The sequence below is a fragment of the Protopterus annectens genome, chromosome 5.part0 (genome assembly GCF_019279795.1).
Source record: "Protopterus annectens isolate FY-2018-M chromosome 5.part0, PAN1.0, whole genome shotgun sequence".
In the NCBI taxonomy this organism is placed as follows: domain Eukaryota; kingdom Metazoa; phylum Chordata; order Ceratodontiformes; family Protopteridae; genus Protopterus; species Protopterus annectens.
The window spans coordinates 1,542,007,840-1,542,030,951 of record NC_056735.1 but is presented as its reverse complement, the minus strand read 5'-3'; positions in this window follow the sequence as shown (position 1 = coordinate 1,542,030,951).

Sequence of the window (23,112 nt, the reverse complement as noted above, 5' to 3'; positions counted from 1 at the left end):
CTGCAATATCTTTCTTTAGAGATCATTCACTTGGAAATTTATACATAGATAATTTATCACTCCCCATACAGCTAAAATTATATACAAAAGGGAGATATTAATTTTTGAAGATGTAAACCAAAGAAGAATGGCAGCATATATTTTATAAGATTTCAAAGTTCTTTGACCTTTTTGTGGAAAAAAATAAAATATTTCCTAAAAACATTGCAGCCTAATAAATTTATATTAACTAAACATTTACTGTTGTTTAATGCTTCCATTCACAGATGTGTACCCAAGCCACAATTCCCACTTCTCTTTACTTTATTAATAGCAGCCAGGAATATTTCTACAAACAACTGTAAAAACTAGGTTACACCTTCATTTACAAAATGTATCAATACTGTGTGTCACCTGTCATAAATATAGATCAACAATTGAAATGAAAACAAACAAAATCACATTATATAATTAAAGGATACATCTAAATTCATTAATAGAGCAATATTAACCTTAAGTTCTGCAAATATTTTATAACATTTGTCTATTTAATAAAATATAGCAATGTATTCAGCAATAATTGCCTGTTATTTGTTCCATATCATAATGTGGTTGATCCTGTATATTAAATTCAATAAAGATATTAAACTATATTAAAAAAGAGAACTTGTGCTGAGATAGCACAGTCCTAATATTTGTTAAGAGCAGTCTAATTGCAACATGTTATTTAGTTTTTGCTTTTATCTGTATGCACATGCTATCATTTTCCAGGAGGCACATAAATGGTGCAAAATAGTCCTTCAGTGAATGAAAAAGACCTTCACTGATGAGTTTGAGTCAGGGTTGTTTATATTACACTATAAAAACAGAAGAAAATGTCTCACTGTCACTCTCAAACAGAATAGTGTTTTTTAAGACAATGAACAAGGTGCATCTTCCTTCTCTGTTGAATAATCAGGCATATTCGCATTGAAAGTGTTTAGCCATGGCAGAATGATAATGTGGCCCCACTTCACAAGGCCTGTCCAATTTAATATGTCATAAATTCAGCAATTTCATTTTTACATAGACTTTATTAAATCAATAGAAAATAAAAAGATCCACGACTTTTCCGCCCATTCATCCACAACCTTTTTTCCCATTTTTGCACATGGTTTTGGGGTGTGCTATAAATTTATAAAAATATATTATGGCTAACTTTTTACAAATCTTTCAAAAGAATTTATATTAGCTGCTATTAACTATTCTTAATCAAGTAATTCTGAGCTGCTTGTTGAATTAGAGAGCTTTATATAGTTATTTATATATATTCTTTGTCACTGTTAGACAGAGGCACAGTATACTAACCTCGAAAAAGGGCATAGCAAAATTAATTTAAAATGGGTGGCAAAAGCCAAACACACTCTGGCTAGGCTTATAAATGCCCTAGGGCAGATAGCCTAGTATGAACCTATGAACCTATAAATATAAATGGTTGCTCTTCATTCATAGCGTAAGTATGTATGAGAAACAGACCTATTGAATAATATCCAGCATTCATATTTATCTGTAGAAGATAATATTTACTGCTTAACTATTTTCAGTTTTGCAGTTCCTTTATATGTAGAAACCAAACATAAATGGTTGTCATGCATTCATAACACAACAATCTGTAAGATACAGACTTCTGTAATAATATCCAATATTCATATTTATCTATAGAAGATAACATTTACTGCTTAATTGTTTTTTTGCTTTGTGAATAACAACTGCAGTTATTCTATAAGATCAAATTTAGAAAATGATCAGACCTTTATATAGGATTATGTGAAAATGTTTTCAGCTTCTGTGGCATTATACTTGCAATGCTATATATTTTATTAAAACTGCTCTAGAATAAAAATTCATGCTATCACATTTGTTGTTTATAAAATCACTAAATGTTTTCCAAGCAGTACTCAATGCACTTCAATGACAATTACTGTACAGGCACTGAGTAGCATTTTGAGCATGCTGAAAGCATGTCTTAAATTTGGCATTTTGAAATTGCACATTATACTATAGTTAAAATGATTTTGATCCTTAAAATTCTGTTAACTTTAAACAGAAAAAAGTAAATTTTGAAATATATCACTCAGCAAAGTATAGTGTGTCTCAAATGTAGTGGTCTGTTATTGACTAATTAGATATAGCTGTAGAAAAAAGAAGTAATCAGTTCTATATAAGAATCCTGAGATTTTCAAAATCTACCTCTTCACAACTGTCTATATTAATATTTTGAAAAACAATCCATATGTGTTCATTTTACACTCATTTTTGCTAAAAGAAATCAATAAATCTTTGATAGTTATACAGTGTGATTTACTGGAAAAGCAGAAAGTGGTTTTAACGTATAAAAACTGTTTTAAAATTATATAATCAACCGATTCAGTTCTATCAATTTTAATACAATAATCCTGCATCTAATTTTTTTTCTTCATCTTCATGTCATAACGTTCTGTGGTTTCCCCATCATATCACTATACGTTTTGTTAGGAAGAAATGTTGGTTTTAAAGTTAATCTTTAACAAAGCTTATGCGTGAGCTCATCCTGTAACAGCTGCATAATTTCTTTAAAAGATTTGTACATACTGTTCCTTTGGCAAGGTTTGGTTTGGGCAATTCTCACAGCTTTTCTACTATGCTTAAAAAGCATTCAAAAGTTCACTGGCCTGAGGTGAAAACACATTACTTTTTACATCTGTATCCCACGTCTTTGGCACAATCTGCAAATTTTTGCTGTTTGAAAGACATTGGAGTTGTCATATAATGAAGATATTTATCATTGAGAAGAGTGAATCTGCTTGTAAATTTGAAAAAAGTTTCTGCAACTGAATACCCAATTTTATTTTCAGTAATTGCTAACAAGAAATCTCAGTATCTGTTGGCTATTGTTGCATTGATAAGTGTGATATCTAAATGAGTTAAAAATGCTGCTATCACAGCTGCCTGAAGAACTTTTTTACTGAGGTGATTTAAAACTTTCACTTATTGCTATTTGTGATAATGAGAACACATAAAGGACTGCTGGGAGGTGAGAGCAAACAAAACAATATTAATACTTCTAGTGTTCCTGTTCATTGTTTTCAAAGCATGAGCAAATAAATTATTTTTACCTGAGCAAACCCAGTATATTCTTGCTTTACAATTTATGATTATTGGAAATAACATAAAATGTTTTGTTCTTGATGAAAAAAGAATTCTGTCACATAAAAATGTTCAAAAGCTTTAATGTGCTTAGCATTCAAGAGTAAGAGACTCACTACAAGCTATCGTACCCTATAATGTCTTACCATAAACATAACTTAATAATTAACCAATAATTATATCCCTCTTGCAAGCACTAATGGAATCACTAAACTTGTCTGCACACTGTCACAAATGAAAACATAACAATGCTGGGTAAAAATAACAGATTTCATGACTGCTCAAATGCTGAGGAATAACAAAGATGAACTGTCCACAATGCAAAACAAAGAAATGACAATGAAAAGGTAATATACAACCACATACAGTATTTATTTTGCCTGTGAATATAAATCAAAGTGAAATAAAACACCAATGAAGTTAACAAAGTGATAGAACCCACAACAGCTTTGCAGAACTCATGCTGCTGGGCTATCATCCAACTGATTTTTTTCCCTTTTCTTCTAGATTTGTTAGTCAGACTGAAATTAAACAAATAATAAAGCTGCTAAAGTAATTGAACTCCTAACATGCTTTCAGAACATATGCTTGTTGTATGAGAAACAACTGACCTCACCATATTGATATAATTGAGCAGCAGTGCACTGCTGGCTGTTATAGCCACAACATTTCAGTCAGTAGGCCCAAAGCACTAATTAACATTCTCTTTGGTTGAATATGTTTTAGGGAGGGTGTTAACACATACTGCTCTTGTTAAAAAGGTGACTCAATGTATTGGCTTGTGCATGCACAATGCTATATAAAAATAAAATAAAGTATATTGACAGCAGGTCTGTGGTGTATAAGTAAGTGCAAAAAATGCATATATCGGTTGATAGTCTTTTTTGTGTGACTGAAATTTTTATGGAAATTTTCCCCTAGCTTACCAAGTTTATTGGCACCGTTTTATGTCCAGACGAGCAACTAACAGTTATTGCTAAAAATAATAAACTAAATACAATGAGATGTGAATTGAAACATTCCCCTCTTTATTTTTTAATTGTATTTCTTTTTAATAGCAATCACAATGGTCCTACTATGGAAAGCCAAATGGCGAAAACCTGAGGATCAAAAATACAAAAATGTAATGCTTGAAACACAACACAGTGAAAAAGTTAACATTAAGTATGTTTTTGTGGTGGTAGGTGGGAATTATTCTCCCTCCAGCATCATCCTACAGCTCCCTACCAAGTTCCTCATGTTCTTTGCTAGGTCTACCAGTCACCTATATAATCACCAGAACTGACTCCATGGGGTTGTAATGCTGAAGACATGGACCTTGTGGGCATCCTTGGTGTCTGAACATTTTATATCCCTTTTTTATGCCCTACCCCTGTTACCTCTCCTTCCTTTAAGTCCCTTGTACTACATCCAGTGGGCATTTGTACAATGGGGGCATACTGCACATCACCCAAACATCTACAACAGTTCAGCTTTGTCCCCATATTATTCCCCACTTTGGCATATGCCTCCTAGTGTAACTTTCACCAGGGATGATTACAAGAGACTGACACTCAAGGAATCACCCAACCACCAGGGATGAGAACAGCTAGCTCAACTAAGTATTGATGTACTCTTGATAAGATGGATAACTGCATAGCTTACAAATAGGACATGGTAAGTATCAAATAGCGACTGAACAGGTGAAATCCTTGGTTACAGTCAGGGTGTCCCACAGGGCTCTGTCCTAGGTCCTTACTTGTTTAGACTGCATCTTTCAGACCTACCTTTTTCATCTGAGGTGTTCTACAGTCTATATGCAGCCAACATGAAATTGGGTAAACTGATTACATTTGTTACAGATAAGGCATGTCTGCAAAATAACTTGACTAAATTGACCATTTGGGCACAGGTGAATAATATGATGATAAATACATCAAAAACTAAGAATATGAGATTTGGGAGACATAAAGTGAAAGGTGAATATTTAAATTAGCACACAGTGACTGAAACTGTAGACTCGTTTAAGGACATGGGTAGATGAGTAGATTCAGCTATGAGTTTTTCTAATGATATCAACAAACTGGTTAATGATAGTTACAGAACTATAGGGTATATAAAAAGATTTATAAAGTCAAAAAATCAAAAATAATGAAGTCATTGTTTGTTAGTAACATTAGACCCAAACTTGAGTATGGAATAACAATATGGAAACCCTATAAGTCTATTACATATATCTAAGAAGAGATCTTATTCAGGTATATAGGGCATCTAGAGACAACTACCTTTGGGAATGTTTGGGGTTATCAAAAAGTACTAAAGAATCATTAGACAACCTATGTAGAAGATTCTATAGGAATGAGAAGTGTATTAATTGGTTCTCTGACAGAGTAGCTGATGCATGAAACAGACTACCTAATTACATTAAGGCAAGTGCTAGTTTATATATTTTTAAGAACAGGATGGACACTTACTATGGGAACAAGTGGTTTGACATATTGGCAAGCTAGAAGGGCATTAATGCCTGTGCTTGAAATATTTGTATGTATGTATGTATGTATGTATGCATTCCTCCCTTACACTCTGTGAGACTCCAGAGCTGCTAAACAAATCTGTTTTGACTCAGTTGTAATCAAGGCATTATTCCTTTACAGTACTAAAGTGACTTAACATTTTTTGCAGGTCAGGCCCCACTGCACCCTTTAATGTGGAGAGCATGACCCCCACACACACTCCTGAGCTTATGCATACAAACTTTATAGTTGCACCAACTCAAAGAAGGGTAAATCTCACAAAATCAATGAATCACTACAAGTGCACACTTTCATATCAGACCAACAGTGATTTCCTAAGAAAAACAGCAATTGCTGACGTGATCCTCAGCTCCTTCTGCTCCTCCCAACTGATATTCAAGGAATTTTATTTCAGCCACAGGTAGAAATACCAAATGCAAAACAGAGTAAACTACCAATAAAGGAATGGCAGGACAAAATGTGTTAGACCAAAAACATGGCATCTTAAAGCAAACAGTTATTGACACTGCCCCTGTTATGTATTTAAAAAGGAATTTACAGAGCTATAGCAAAAAGAAAACATCCATGTTAATATATTTTCAAAGTCCACATTATCTAGAAACCACTAGCACATGTTTAATGGTGAAAGACTGGTAATAATTGATTTCAAGAATAAAAAAAAAATGTCTAACAGCAATTTATGCTAAAAAAAGTCCAATTGCATGATAATGACCAAATTATTAGAAGCTAATCCTAGTGCACAATATATTTAAGGAGGGAGATATATGAGCAGTCAAATGCAATAACTTGCAATGATGTTGGATGGGTTAGACACATCTAATCCTCAGCTTCTGGAATTTTTCAATATACAAGTTGGCTCTACTACAAGAATGCAGCTATTGTATCCATGTTTCATACATACATATTTTGTGTTTTTTTTTTTTGTTTTTCCCATCATGGTGCATGCATGAAATTATTGATATATATGTATATATATATATATATGGGTTCACTTTATATCCTCGAAATACTGAAATATTGAAATTCAGTATATCGAGGCTAAAAACCGGAAACCATAAAACAGCAAAAACTCAGAATGGCGAAATTCAAAATCTCACACACCGGAGATTTTAAATTTCGCACTTCTACTACACACACACACACACACACACACACACACACACACACACACACACACACACACACACACCATCCTCCGCACAGACAAACACAAGCTCACTACTACATGAAAGCAGGGGGGCAAGCCAACCTGCTCCCCCCCATGTGGGGGGCTGTGTGCCCCACACCTCCTACTTATATATTCTAACTCCGAGGTCGCACTACATACAAACACACACAAAATAACACCTCACAAGTTACATTCTCCTCGCACGCACACATCACAGCAACAAAACACACTTACACACACCACAGCCCCTACCCAAAACCATTAACACATACACACTTACCTGTATCCGTAAACACAGCGAAACCTCAGAACCACGAAATTCAAAACTTCCGGTATTCAAGGTTTTAAATTTTGTGCTTCTGGGGTTTTGCTCTTGTCAGGATTCCACTTTATGGGCTTAAAATATTGAATTTTGATATTTCAGTATTTCGAGCTGCTAAAGTGAATATATATATATATATATATATGTGTATATATATATATGGGGAACTGAAACTCATGAAATTCTCCTTTGATCAGTATCTGTTTAGATGGCAAAATTTAGTCAACTATACAGCTCTTTCACAGGTGTCCAATATTGCACAGTGCACAGTGTTGGAAAATATGCCCTTCCCCAAACAATGTGAAATCTCAGAGGTAGTATATATAATTAGCAGTGAATATGGGAGGCACAGTGTTTTTTTAAAACAAGAATTTTACTTGGCACATGTGCAGTACTGCATTGATATTTACAAAGCTGAACTTTTGTAGTTGTAATTGTGAACTCTGATATTTGGATCATTCACTCAGTATCCGACTTGTCTATATATTGATAGATATATATATGGATTTTCTTCTAAACCTCGAATCTTGAAATCCCATATAATTGAAACTCATTTTCGTGAGATGAAAATCGTGAAACCTTGAATACCCGAATGGTGAATTTTTCCAGAGTAAGTAAACACTTGCCCAAACTTAAATAAAACACACAACATAGTAAATAAAACCCATTTAAGTGTGGGCTATGCCTCACATGCCCCAACTATATATCCCAACACTGGGAACCACACTACAGTTGAGAAAATGGCATGTTGGGCAAGTATTTTCTTACCCTGGGAAATTTGCTGTTCAGATATTCAAGGTCTTAGGATTTTCATCTTGCGAAAATGAGTTTCAATTATATGGAATTTCAAGAGAGAGAGAGAGAGAGACAGCTAGAGATAGATATAGATATAAAAACAGAGCCACCTAAACAGGACGGGAACACCAAAGGTGGAGGTATGTCTATATTTCTTAAGGATATCCACATCGCCAGGCTAGTTGCTCACCATAATGCAGCCGAGGTTATCCAAGTGCATCTAACTATGGGCAAAACTGCAATCCAACTTGTAGCTTGCTACAGATCCACCACCATGCCCTAGGATTCCCACTCCTCTTTTCTTGATATACTGGAAAATATTAGGGTTCAACCAAACACCCTAATAATGGGCGATTTCAACTACCCCACAATTAACTGGGAAAACTACTCATGTGCTAACTCCTTTGCTCAACGCTTTCTGGATTTCATAAATTCCAGCACCCTAGATCAACTTATCCACACCCCCACTAGGGGCAACAATATCCTAGACCTAGTCATTACCAACATGAGTGACCGGTGTTCCACACCTGAAGTCAACTCCTAGTTGGTCAGATCCGACCATAAGCTAATCACCCTAGATATCCACATCCCGCACCCACCCCCCATTAAGGAAATCATGGTAAAAAATTTCTCCAAAGCCAACTTCATGCTTCTTAAGACAGAAGTGGCGAACTTCATGACACCCATGCAGATGGCCAATACAGTTATGACTGCTGAATCCTACACAGTTGCATGCTATAAGCACTTACACGAGTGCATGGATCATGCTATCCCAAACAGAACCAAGACGCTACATTCCAAAAAAAGAAAGCCAATCTGGTGGTCCCTTGCAATAAACAAACTCTACAGCAAAAGGAAGAAATTGCTGCAAAAGAGAGTAAAATCCCATGAGTGGAGGAGTTCGCTGGTCAGCCTCAGTAAGAAGCTGAGATCACTGATAAGATCCTCCAAAGTTAGCTATGAAAACAAAATTGCCACTGATTCTAGGGACAACCAAAAAGCATTCTATAGCTATGTCAAGAATCTCAATGGCAACACCCAGATCTGCTCTAAGTTACAGCACAATGGCATGAAAATTACAGAACCAACTGATATTTTCAACGTCCTGGCAGATAGGTTCAGTACTAACTTTGCCCCCCTCTCACCCCCTAAAGGGCCCATATCTATACAGGAAGAATGCAGAGTCCCTGTAATCACAACTATGCAGGTAAAAGCTGCATTCTCTAAAGCCAAAAACACAGCATCCATGGGATGAGACAACATCCCAGGCCGCGTTTTACATGGACTTCAGAATGACCTGGCTCCACACCTAAGCAAAGTGTTCAGTCATAATTTCACATCAGGCTTTGTGCCCACTGAATGGCACACAGCAATAGTTATCCCACTCTACAAAGGGGGAGCCACCACTGATCCCGGGAACTATTGCCCTATTAGCCTGACTAGCCTGGTCTGTAAGGCCATGGAATGTATCATCATAGAACTCATAAACAAAGACATTGGTAACCTCCAAACTCTGGACCCCACCCCCAGTTCAGGTTTTGGAAAGGGAGATCATGCCTCCTGAACCTGATCGACTTCTTTGAGGCAGTCACCAAAGCTGTAGATGAGTAAGGTGGTTCACACAACCTATCTTGATCTCACCAAGGCTTTTGGCATCATTCTCCCATTCTGGAATTATAGCTAAACTCACTGAACTAGGTATAAATCCCTATGTAAAAAGATGGGTTGCCAGTTGGCTCAATGACAGAACCCACACTGTAAAAGTTGCAGACTACAAATCGGACTTCAAACCAGTAACAAGTGGAGTACCACAGGGTTCAGTCCTGGGACCTCTCCCGTTTGGTATCTACTTCTCTGAAGTACAGGCTAACACAGAAGGCCTTTGGCTAATGAAGTTCGCAGATGACTGCAAACTAGGAGCCATAGTTGAGTTCCCAAATGATGTGGACATCTTATAGAAGGGCCTCACTGAGACAGATGCCTGGTGTCAGAGCCATGGCCTCAAGCTCAATGCCAAAAAGTGCATTGCCATCCCCTTTGGTAAAAACTCTGTACCATGAACTACCACATAGGCGGCAGTCTACTTAACGCCGAATGTGTGATAAGAGACCTGGGGACCCAGTTGGACAGTAGTCTCTCCTTTGATAATCACATCGCCACACTAGTCAGGAAATCCATCTACATGGCACACCTCATCACAAAATGGTTCTCTTCCAGGAAAAAAGAGGTCATTGTTCCCCTCTCCTCGATACTCATTAGACACATTATAGAGTACAATGCCCCTTTTGGAATGTACCTCACAAGACATCTGCAGCAGCTGGAAAGGCCACAAAAGTACCTAACAAAGAGGATTACTGGCCTCAAACAGATGCCCTACACTGACCATCTAAAAAAACTCCAGCTTTACTCCATATTATATCACCTACTCGGAGGTGATCTCTGCCTAACATATAAAGTTATGTCAATTCCAAAGCTGTTGGACATGCTACACCTAAAGAGATACCAATCCCTCTGAGCTACATGCTCTAGGGACCTAAAACCTTGCTACCACAATAAACAAAACATGCTGGAGGGATAGATTCCTGTCCCAGAGACTTCTCACACTCTGAAATAAGCTAGCCATCTATGTCAAGCAACGTTCCTCATTAGCACTCATCAAGAAAAATCTTGATAAGTGGATGGGAAATAGGAAATACACCCCGGGGATCACTTCTGTGGCACTGCTTGACAGGGGCACAGGAACATAACTGTCTTGGGCGGCATAAACCAAGGAACCTTGTTCGCTAGGCTTACTTAGGCCTTTGGGCCGATAGCCTAGTACCTACCTATGAGCCTATGAACCTATAGATATATATATAAATGGTATAGTTATACATATAAATGTGCAAGTGTGTGTGTGTGTGTGTGTGTGTGTGTGTGTGTGTGTGTGTGTGTGTGTGTGTGTGTGTGTGTCTATATACATATATATATATATATATATATATATATATATATATATATATATATATATATATATATATATACATATATAGATATACAGATAGCTAGATAGATAGCTAGATATAGATATAGATATCTGTCTATATGTATGAATGTATGCATATATATATATATATATATATATATATATATATATATATATATATATGGGATCCGTATGGATCACCGAATGGCAACATAACTGAAATAGATTCGTCCAGGCATACTTGAGCGAAAGGCACTTTTGTGTAAGTATGCCTGTTGCGGAGATCGCACTACAGTGGGGATTAGGGAAAATTCCCTTTTCCCCACTGTAGTGCGACTTCTGAGTGAAAATATTTAAGTGGTGGGGGGTGTGAGGGGCACAGCCTCCCACATGGGTGCAAAAATGTAAAAGTAATGTTTTATTTTTTTTTTTAAACACACTTTAATGAAAGAGCTTTTTTTGGTGAAAGCGCTTTCGTTAAAGTGTGTTCGGTGATTGTTAATTCGGACTACTGAACTTTCATTCAATAGTCCTAGATCCATATATATATATATATATATATATATATATATATATATATATATATATATATATAAGTGCACAGGACATTGCAGAGCTGATAATACTTGCACAGCAATGTTGTGTCCATGTATACATTGTGTTCCAGGGTGTAGCCAATCACTTAACAACTACACACATGCATCAAAGCCATGTATACTGTTATTAACTAGGGTCATCTACACTCGCACTGCATGGTCTTGAGCAACACATATTCTGCATGCTGACACATGTGAGGTGATACTGTCACCCACCTTCACCAACTATTGAGTATGTGTTGGATTGCTGGTGTGTGTATCTGCTGTAGTGAGGAATGTATTTTTGTGCATGTGTTCATGTGTTCATGTGCTCATGTGCTTGTGTGTTTATGTGTTACTGTGTTCATGTGTTCCTGTGTCCATGTGTTCCTGTGTTCCTGTGTGCATGTGTTAATGTGTTCATGTGTTCATGTGTGCATGTGTGCATGTGTCCATGTGTGCATGTGTTCATATGTTCATGTGTGCATGTGTTCATGTGTTCATGTGTGCATGTGTGCATGTGTGCATGTGTGCATGTGTGCATGTGTGCTAACATCATGTACAGATTGTAAAGTGTGTTTTCTGTCTTCCTCTCACAGGTGCTGAGGTTGGGTTGGCTGAATGCAGCAGGGAACCTGAAGTCACTGCCACAAATAGTGGAGATGATGAGACATGTATTGTGGCACAGGCAGGTTTGACAGGGTCTGCCATTGGTCCGCCAGTCGACAGTAGACAGCTTTCCACCCCATCTATGCACACACTCATACTGCCAATACATCCCTCATCACCAATGGCCTTAGCCGAGGGACAGCATACAGTTGGCATTGACCAGGATAGTGTGGTATCCATGGCACTTGCATCCCCTCACAGCAGCCATACCCGGATTCCTGGAATGCTACCACATAGGCAGATGTCCAGGGGTTCTTGTGGGAACACAGCTGGTCGTAATGCCCCTGGCAGACGTGCCCTCACAGGTCTTACAACCTCAAGTATGTTCTGGGCTGTAATGCAGGCACAGGCATGTATGGAATGGTACACCAGACAGGGACTAAGGGTGCAGAGGGCCCATTACACCACTATCAATGACATGAACTTGCTGGTGCCATCTGGAATTACACCGAGGTCATTGATAGACGTTGGGGGAGACATTAGATGCCCTCCACAATGTGTTTTCCATGAGCCAGGACCATGCGGGACAGTTGAGACGTCGACACTGATGTATGCCATCAACATCAACGGCTGGCAGTTGCCGCGAATGGCCCACAGATCACAGCTACTCCTGTAGTGGCAGTACCAGCCCCAGCAATGCTGGGGCTGGCCTGTCGATTGACCGTCCTAGTAGACCATGTGCACATGGCTCTGGCCAGTCCCAGCAGGGGCATGGGTCCACTCGATATACCTCTGCCTCTGATGATAGTACCCAGTCAGGGTAGGTACCTGATACTATCCGTAGCACCCCTGCCAGGCACAGGTACCATGTCCATGGCCAGAGACAATGATCTGTACAGCCTGGCAGGTACAGTCTGTGGCTGTCCCACAACCTCCCGTATATGGCAGCCACATGGTGGAGCTGTGTGCATGCAGACACACACACATTAACCAAACAACTAGGGTTCACACATACACACACACATTACATCAACATTGGCCCATCCTGTACTGTTGTCCCTCACACACACACACACACACACACACACACACACACACACACACACATGTCGATTGGATGGGTCAATGTCGGGCTCTGGCAAACCAGCAACACACCCTCTGCATATGATGACACCTGTGTCTCCTCCTGTCATCTGTAACATTGATGCAGGAACAGGCTAACATAGTGCTGATGCACAGGGTGAAATTATAGTAGTGTAGCAATATTAGCATGTTGTCAACAGGAAAATGTAATGATATCCTTGTAGGTATATCTGAGCAGGCTATGATTGTCAATGTAGCATTGTTTACACCAGTGTTAAGTCTGAGTATGTATTGTCCGCCCATGTGCCACTTGGCTGAAATGTATAGTGTTGCCAGTATATGTTAGTGAGTGGACAGTATGTGTGTGATGTGTGCAGTACAGATTAGCAGGTGTACATCTGTGAACATTGTGAGTGCACACTGTTCTGCATGTACGTGCATAGTGGGCACATGGGACATGTGACATACCCTGTATTGCACATTGTTAACATCTCATAGTATCTCTCGATGGCCAGTATGCATTCTACTACAGATATGTTCTAACATGGGTACACGTGTGTGTATGACATGGTTTGACACTATGCTGTGGGTGATACTGTTAATATCTGTCAATGTTTTGCATTCTGGTAGTATACACAACCTCAACAGCATGACTATAACCAATCATTAGATGATGTCCTGACAACTGACACACAGATGTAGGGAACTCAGTAACAGTTGGATCCTTCCAGTACTATACTATAACAGTAACCAGTGGTATTGACCGCCACCCGTTCCTGGGACCACACCTGTTTGGCATATAGCCCTCTTAGGTACATGCAAATAGACTAGGGATATGTCCATCCACATCTGTAAATGCATGCATTGGCCTACAATGCATTCTCTGGATGGGACACATATCCTACATAAGGGTATCATACAGACAGGTACCTGTTGTCCAACACATGCTGTATAGCTCTAAGCCAACTATAGCATAGTCATCCACATTTACTATACATACTATCTCGACAGTACCACATAGTTGGTAGCCCCCAACATGTATGGCGGGTACCAATATGTACATACAGCCAAGTGTTATGTCATCTGTCCCTTGGTATCCACATATCCAGAGGTATTGTGGAGTCCCTCGGTGTATCACATAAGACATTAGGGGCCTGTATGCATATCCACAAGGCTGTTGTACACCTATAATGACTGTCCATTATTGCCAGACGTTGTTGTGTATGAACATGTCTGACATATACCCCAGGCATGTACCCTCACTCACACTACTCTATGGTAACTGTCATGGGTGTGTGTGGCACAGATGACCTTGGCCACAGATCACTACAGTGGCCGGCCTTGTCACATATATGCATATGTGACCTACAATCTGAGAAGCAGCGTCACAATCTGTCAAAGGAAACAAATGTATTCATGTAGTTTGCAGGCTTTACACCTATGTACTAATTGAGGTCACATGTACATATATTTATTTGTCAAACAGATACCTGATGTGTGCAATGCACATACTGTTTTAATCCTGATATGTCATAACATAGTAAAACCAAAACCCACACTGCATTGACCAACAGTGTCACACACACACTCAGCAATTGCAGGATTCAAATCCCTACCTAACTATGTTATGATACTAGTGAGATATGCATTAACACGATGTGCTATATACTTTATTGGGTGTTTTGTTTTCTCCTGCTGTATTTGTAGGATGCTGACATCAGCATTTCCAAAGAGGAATGTACCTCTTTTAATGTGTTTTCCCAGTCTCCAAAATGAGCACTTCTCTCAAAGGCATTTACACACACACACACACTGTCAGCGTTTGTAGGATTCAAACCCCTACCTAACTATGTTATGATACTAAAGAAACACACATTATCACAACACACTATATGCTTTACTGGGTTTTTTGTTTTCTCCTGCTATATTTGTAGGATGCTGACATTATCAGACTTTCCAAAGAGGAATGTACCTTTTTTAATGTGTTTTCCCAGTCTCCAAAAAGGGCACTCCTCTCAAAGGCATTAACACACATACACACACCCCCCTCCCACACACACTGTCAGTAAGATTCAAACCCCAACCTAACTATTTCATGATACTAGAGAGATATGCATTAACACAATGCACTATATGCTTTAGTGGGTGTTTTGGTTTCTCCTGCTATATTTGTAGGATGCTGACATCATCAGACTTTCTAAAGAGGAATGTACCTCTTTTGATGTGTTTTCCCAGTCTCCAAAAAGGGCACTCCTCTCAAAGGTAATCACACACATACACAACAATTGCAGGATTCAAACCCCTATCTAGCTATGTTATGATACTAAAGAGATACACATTAACACAACGCGTTATATGCATTACTGGGTGGCTTATGTTATCCTACTTTATTTGTAGGATGCTGACATCATCAGACTTTTCAAAGGGGATTGTACCTCTTTTAATGTGTTTTCCCAGTCTCCAAAAAGGGCACTCTTCTCAAAAGAATTCAGACACATACACACCCCTCTACACAGTCAACAATTGCAGGTTTCGAACCCCTACCTAATTAGGCTATGATACTAAAGAGCTACGCATTAACACAACGCACTATATGCTTTATTGAATTGTTTCTTTTCTCCTGCTATATTTGTAGGATGCTGACATCATCAGACTGGACATGGTAATGTGTGTACACTTTGTTTTATGCAATCCTAGGAATGAACCATGTGGGTCAGTAGGTGTTAACAGCTTGAACAGGACCCCACAATTCTTAGCTTGTGTGATCTATCTGTGGACAAATTGCCATTCTTTCATATGACAAGACATATTTATGCACAGATTGTTGATTTTGTGGATACGACATGTGTCTGGGATGTTGATAAAGGGCTATTCAAAGTCTATGTGGGACGTGTGTAGCTCCGTTCAGTGATGTATGTCCTGGGTGGCTGCCTTGCAAACAGTCTAGCATGTTTGGGAACCATGATCTGCCCATGAACATACCACAGTTGGTAGGGTTGTGTGTTTCTCAGCTTCCAATAGCTCTGTTTATGACTTCAATCATGATGGACTCCATGGCCTTGCAGATCAGACTTCATAGGCTTATTGGACTATACTTCCCATGGTGTGTTGTGCACCAGCACTTGTGGGGAGTGCCATATGTTGCTGTAACACATTCAATGGTTTCAGATCCTGTGGAGAGGGTGAGGCTCAACAGACTGTTCAGGTGCAGGGTCTGTTTGTTCTGTAGTTCACTCATGACACATATAGGGAAACAATGTAATCCAATTGCTGCCATTCTTTCGGCTTTGTGGGGAGCTGTTTACCCATTCTACATGTGATATCTCCTGGTATGACGATAGGGCTTTTCGTCAGTGGGAGATGGGTATGTATATATGGGCCTGTCTGACAGGATGTCGGCATTGTCAGTCAGGTACAGTTGGCCCTGACTCAGGACATATATGAGTGTACATTGCTATTTATGACATAGCTGAAGGAGGTGTCATGGTTCAGTCTGGACTCCTTCGCAGCTACTCTTTACAAAACATCGACAAACCTGAGCACTAAACCCCTGTTATACTCTTTTACACACTTAACACCCTACTGATCCTTTGTGGTCAGTCAACAGAGTATGTCATCATAATATCTTGGCATGTCCAGGGGTCAATTTCATGTGTACTCTCCAGTCCATCTGGTGAATATTGGAATTTTGACACAATGTCACAACTGCCTTATGTACACAGACAACCCTCTCCTCCTCCCAACAAACTCAGATATATGTGAGAGATGCAACTATATAGACATACAGGAGGCTGAGCTCTGTCGACCCATGACTGGCGCAGTCTATCAGGTTGTGAAGGTAACCACACACACCACAAATCCAGTCTCACATAGACCTATAGCGACAGCAATCAAACTACATTATCACACATAAACATACTCAGAGGCTCTAAATAAACTTGGCCTAAGCAGCAGAGACCTCCAAAGCAGACACACAAACAACTGCTATCCCACTACAATACCCACATATCACATAGTTCACAAAGTCAGTGTGCCACACAGTCACTGCCCTTAAGGAAAAACAACACACCTAATACACTTGTAATAGGTGACACTTATTGTCAGACACACTGATGTCCCACTCACCAGGCTGAACAAAGGGATGGTCACTTTGAGCTGTCTGTTGGGTGCCAGGATCCGCCACATAACACATGCACTCAGGTCACTCCAAAGCAAGTACATAAATGGCTCCATCATTGTCCATGCTGGTGCGAGTAACCTCAGACGTTCCTCTCTGGACCACATGACATGATACATAGAGGAACTCTCTGATCATGTAGCCCAGGCCAGTATGACCCTGACCTTGTGTAGCATCTTACACTCACCAAGAATGATGTCACAGTAAACAAACAAACTGATCACTTTTAACAGTTGGCTAACATATTGGTGTTATTCAAAGGGGATCCAATGTCTGTCAGCCTGGGGTGACATGCTCGACATGCCATGTAGCTTCGCTATGGACAGCTTGCACCTGTCACCTTTGGACTTTTGAATACTGGCTAAGGCTCTTGCCACCCCCATAGTGCCTTTTTTAAGCGAGGCTCAAAAGACAAACCCACCTCCATAGACATCACAGGGTAAAAGAAACTAAGGGTAATGCTGCTCAACACCAGATGTGTTACCCTCAAAATGCGCCCACTCAGGACTCTCCCCAGTATGGAGAATATCGATATCTGTGCAGTAACAGACACCTGGTTCAGGCTCCAAAATGCACACCAGCACTACCAGGTTATACTTCATACCATGCTTTCTGACCACAAGACTTGGAACGGCCAGCACTAATAGCGGGAGTATCCATATACATCACAGATACACACACCTCCAGGTTAGTAGCACTGCACAAAGCATGGCAGACCATACATGTGCAACTAACAGTGTGCAAAACAGCCTTTCAGTTCATAGCCTGCTACAGACCACCCTCCCAAACTCAGGAACCACACTCAGCTTTCCTGGGAACACTGGAGAATATGAGAATATGAAGGTCTCCCCAAACATCATTATATTGGGTGACTTCAAATACCCAAACATTGACTGGGGATACTACTCAAGCCCCAACACCTTCACCCAACAGTTGCTACTATTTGTAAACTCAAATGCTATGGCACAACCGGTCACCACACCCACAAGAGGGGAAAACATATTGGACCTGACCATCAACAACATGGGGACGCTATGTTCCACACCAGAGGTGTACCCCTCATTGGTAAGGTCAGACCATACATTTATCTCACTGGACATCCATATCCCGTCCCCACACCCATCCTAGGTAATCTTGGTGAACTTCTCAAAAGCAAACGTCACACTTCTCCAAACCAAGGTGGTATCCTTCAAAGACCCTGGGACAGTGGTAAATACAGTTCAGACCGCTGAATCCTTTACAAACGCATTCTATGGACACCTAGTGGACTGCATGGATCATGCTATCCCAAATAACAACATGACTCTCTCCTCAAATGGCAGGGGAGCTGTCTGGTGGACCCTGGCCATTAATAAGCTATACAACGAAAGGAGGAGGCTACTACATGATAGAGCACAATCCCAGACAGGGAAGGCATCTGTGATCTGTACTAGCAGAAAGCTACGATCACTTATGAATTCATCTAAGGCCTGCTTCTAATGGACAATTGCACCAGACACTTAGAACAATCACAAGGCCTTCTTTAGTTATGTCAGGAACATGGGTGGACACTCACTGATATGCTGTGAGTTACTGCATACTGACTAAACATATCCTGAACCCACAGACATTGCCAACATCCTGGCAAACAGATTCAGTGCAGATGTCTCCCCCCCATCCCCCCTAAGGAGCAACTGTCCATCCCAACAGAGTGTAACCTCCCTGACATCACAAATGAACAGGTGAGTGCTGCCCTCCCCAAAGCAGGCAACACAGCATCAATGGGACCTGACGGTGTCCCAGCCTGCGTCTTACACGAGCTTCATGACGAACATAACCCTCACATTACGTCACTGTTCAATATCAGTGTTACTACAGGATATGTACCCAAGGAATGGCATCTGTTCAATATCAGAGTTACTACAGGATATGTACCCAAGGAATGGCATACAGCGACAGTGATCCCGCTCCAGAGAGGTGGTGTCACAACGGACCCTGGACAATATCGCCTTATAAGCCTAACTAGCCTGTTCTGCAAAGCTATGGAGCGTATTGTCATGGAACTCATACACATGGACATCGGGAACCTACATGCACTGGGTCCTGCACATTTCAGCTTTGTTGTGGGCAGATATTGCCTCTTGAACCTGTTCATATTCTTTAAACAGTTACCAGGTCCATAGCAGTAGGGAAGGTTGTCCACACAGCCTACCTGGCCCTTTCAAAACCCTTCAACACAATACCCCACTCAGCCATTATACATAGGCTCACCAGCGTTGATATCGACACATATCTCACAAGATGGATTGCTAACTGGATCAGGGATAGCATCCACATGGTCAGTACTGCAGGTGCCATGTCTGACAATACACCAGTTACATGTGGCATCCCACAAGGCTTAGTCCTGGGACCTCTCTTGTTCGGTATATATTTTTCTGATGTACAGGCTAACACAGGAGGAATATGGCTGACCATGTTCGCAGATGACTGCAAACTGGGTGCCATAATCAACTCTCCAGCTGGCACATGCATACTCAAACAGGGTCCCACAGAGATGGATGACTGGTGCCAGAGCCATGGCCTACATCTAAATGCCATTAGATGCATAGTCATCCCCTTTGGGAATAACAACATGCCCACACATTACCACATAGGTGGTAATCCATTACGTACGGTAGGAGTTGTTAGGGGTTTGGGGACATGACTTGTTTGTACTCTCACCTTTGACAATCATGTTGCCAAAGTGGTTAGACAGACCTTCTATATAGCCCACCTTAACCCATATGGTTTCACATCTAGATCACATGAGGTCATTGTGCCCCTATACTCATCATGACCATGCTTGGTTACAATGCCCCATTTGGGATGTACCTTACCCGACACCTGCAGCAACTGTAATGGCCACAAATGTTCCTCAACAAGCAGATCTAGGGACTCACACAGATGCCCTGCACAGTTAGGATACAGTAACTCCAGCTCTACTCAGTCACTTACCACCTACTCAGATGTGATGTGTGCCTGTTGTTTAAGGAAATGTCCAACCCAGAATTAATGGGCATGCTCCACCTCAGGATATTCGAATCCCTTGGAGCTACACACTCCAGGGACATAAACCTCAGCACAGATGTTAATAGGACATGCTGGAGGGACAGATTCTTATCCCAAAGGCTCCACTCACTCCGGAATGTAATCCCGGTTTTGCATAGGCAGAGCCACCCACTGATCACCTACAGGAGACATCTTGACAAGTGGATGGGTGATCGTATGTTTACCCATGGGATATCTTCTGGGTCCCTGCTAGACAGAGGCACAATAGACTAAACATAAATGGGCTATCTTGTGTGACCTACTATTCACAGGCACAGTGTGCTAATCTGACAGGGTTGCGAAAGCCAAACACACTCTGGCTAGGCTTGTACATGCCCTAGAGCAGATAGCCTAGTATCAACCTCTGAACCTATGATAATGTTCGGGATGCACATTGTTTATTGATGATACTGATTGCAGGTTTTTTATCTTCTTTGCTTTCCCAGTTTCTATGAACAACTTAGGTATCTGCAGAACATATTTGATTATGACAGGGTTCCACTATATTATATATGTGTCTGTTGTCATATAACTGTGTGCACAGGGTGGATTGCTGAATAGTGAGAGGTTCCTGGGTTAACACATGCAACTGCCGGATATGTGTAGCCCACTGCTGTACTCAGACATGGCCTAAGTGTGTGAGCATGCCCAGTTCAGACTTTCATTGTTTTGTTGCCTGACATTTGTCTCATTTATTCAAGTGTGTGAGCATGCCCAGTGTGACCTTTCAGTATGCTACTGTCTGAGGTCCACTACATTTGTTGATGTGTGTGAACATGACCAATATTAACATTTATACTGTGTGTGTTGAAAGTCAGGTTCTATTCTTACTGCAGGCCTCACCTTTGTGTCATAACTCGACAGGGATTATGCTGTGCCTGCAGGGTTTCTATGAGATACTTTGCATAGACTTATCAACATTTCTTCATACAGGCTGACCACTGCAATACTGCCATGGTTTAGTGGTTCAGTACTTTGACTATACTGCACAGTATCCTGGGTTCAAGGCTTGTCACTGCTTTATATTTTAATACTGAGCAGACCAGACTGCTTAAGGGCCAGTAGAGCAAATATGAACATGTTGGCTTTTGTTCAGCTATGCCCTACTTAGACCACGCTTGTCCGACATCGCTCAACGTTAACCAACATTGCTGAACATTGCCCAATATTACTCAACATTGACCACAGTTGTGCTAGTTGGTGTGTGCAATTTTGTTTACATATACTACATGGTGGTAAATGCTGTTTAGCACTGCTTTATATTGCTTAACACATGGCAATCATGCCTCAGGTAGTGCTGCAGGGCTGCCTATGTCGGATGCACATACTACACTCCCTATACATGTTTGAAAACAGGTAGTGTCAAGTTAGGCATCCCTTTTACTATATGTGCGAGTCAGAGAGAGATATCATTTCCAGAGTTCCTTCTGAGCCAGTGTATGTGCTATGCAGTGCCTCTTTGCCAAGGCCAAAGCATACTGGGCATGGCGCCTTCTGCCTACTGGGGCAGGCTCAGGTTGTTCCTCCTCTGAGTCACGCTCTGCCTGTGATGGCCTTGGCAATGGTGGGGGCCTGTTTGGACCGGGCCTATGTTGGTCCTGCTGCAGCTGTTTTTGCAAGATCATGTTATGTGGCATAGCACATACCATGACAATTTGAGTACATGTAGTTGGTGAGTACTGCAAGGCTCCACCAGATATGTCCAGGCACCAGAACCATGACTTGAGCAGTCCAAACACAGGCTCGATTACATTTTGTGTTTGTGCATGTGCCTCATTATGGCGTTCCTGTTCAGGTGTGTGTGCGTTTCTGATGGGTGTCATCAGCCACAGCTCCAGTGCATAGCCAGCATCCCCCACTAGATGACCATGTGGGATGTCCCCATTGGCAAATGTCTGGTACAGCTGCGTCAGATGCTAGATATGGGAATCATGGTTACTTCCAGGGCAGCCAGCACACACATTCAGTATTATGCCCTGGGCATCACAGATGACCTGGCAGTTGATGGAGGGGAAGCCCTTGCAGTTGAAGTAGACCCTACCCCGATCACCATCTGGTGCTTTGATGCGTATGTGCATGCAGTCTATCGCACCCATTACCTCAGGGTATTCTGCTATTTGCTGGAAGAGACGCATATTGCTGGCCAATACCTCATGGGAATTGGGGAACTATACATGATCACTGACATGTGCTGACATGGCATCCAGGAACTGGTGCAGTACCCTTGATGCTGATGCCTTTGATATCCCCATCATATCACCAGTTGGTTTCTGGAAGGTACCTGTTGCTGATATTATTAGGCCAACACATACCTTAGTTTCCACTGGGATGGGTTCCCCTCTGTTGGTTCTGTGTGTGAGATGTGGCCTGCACAGCTCAACAATTTGCTGCAAGAGGTCTCTGTCCACTCTATAGCGCTCCACTATCTCCAGCTCATGTAGCCCCTGGTAGGCCACTCTGGGCCTGTACACTCTTCTCCATCTCCTCACTGTGGGTTGTCCAGCAGCATTTGCATTGTCACCACACTCAGCATGTTGCATATGTCACCTTATAACAGCAATGGCAGCCCCTAACATTTTTTTGTCAAGTAAACCTTTTTCAGTTTTCACTTCTATTAGCTTACTGCAGTGTTGCAGTGTCTCTTGAGAGAAACATAATGGAATGTTGTTTGCAGAGTTTTAAGTGCTGGGCTGGG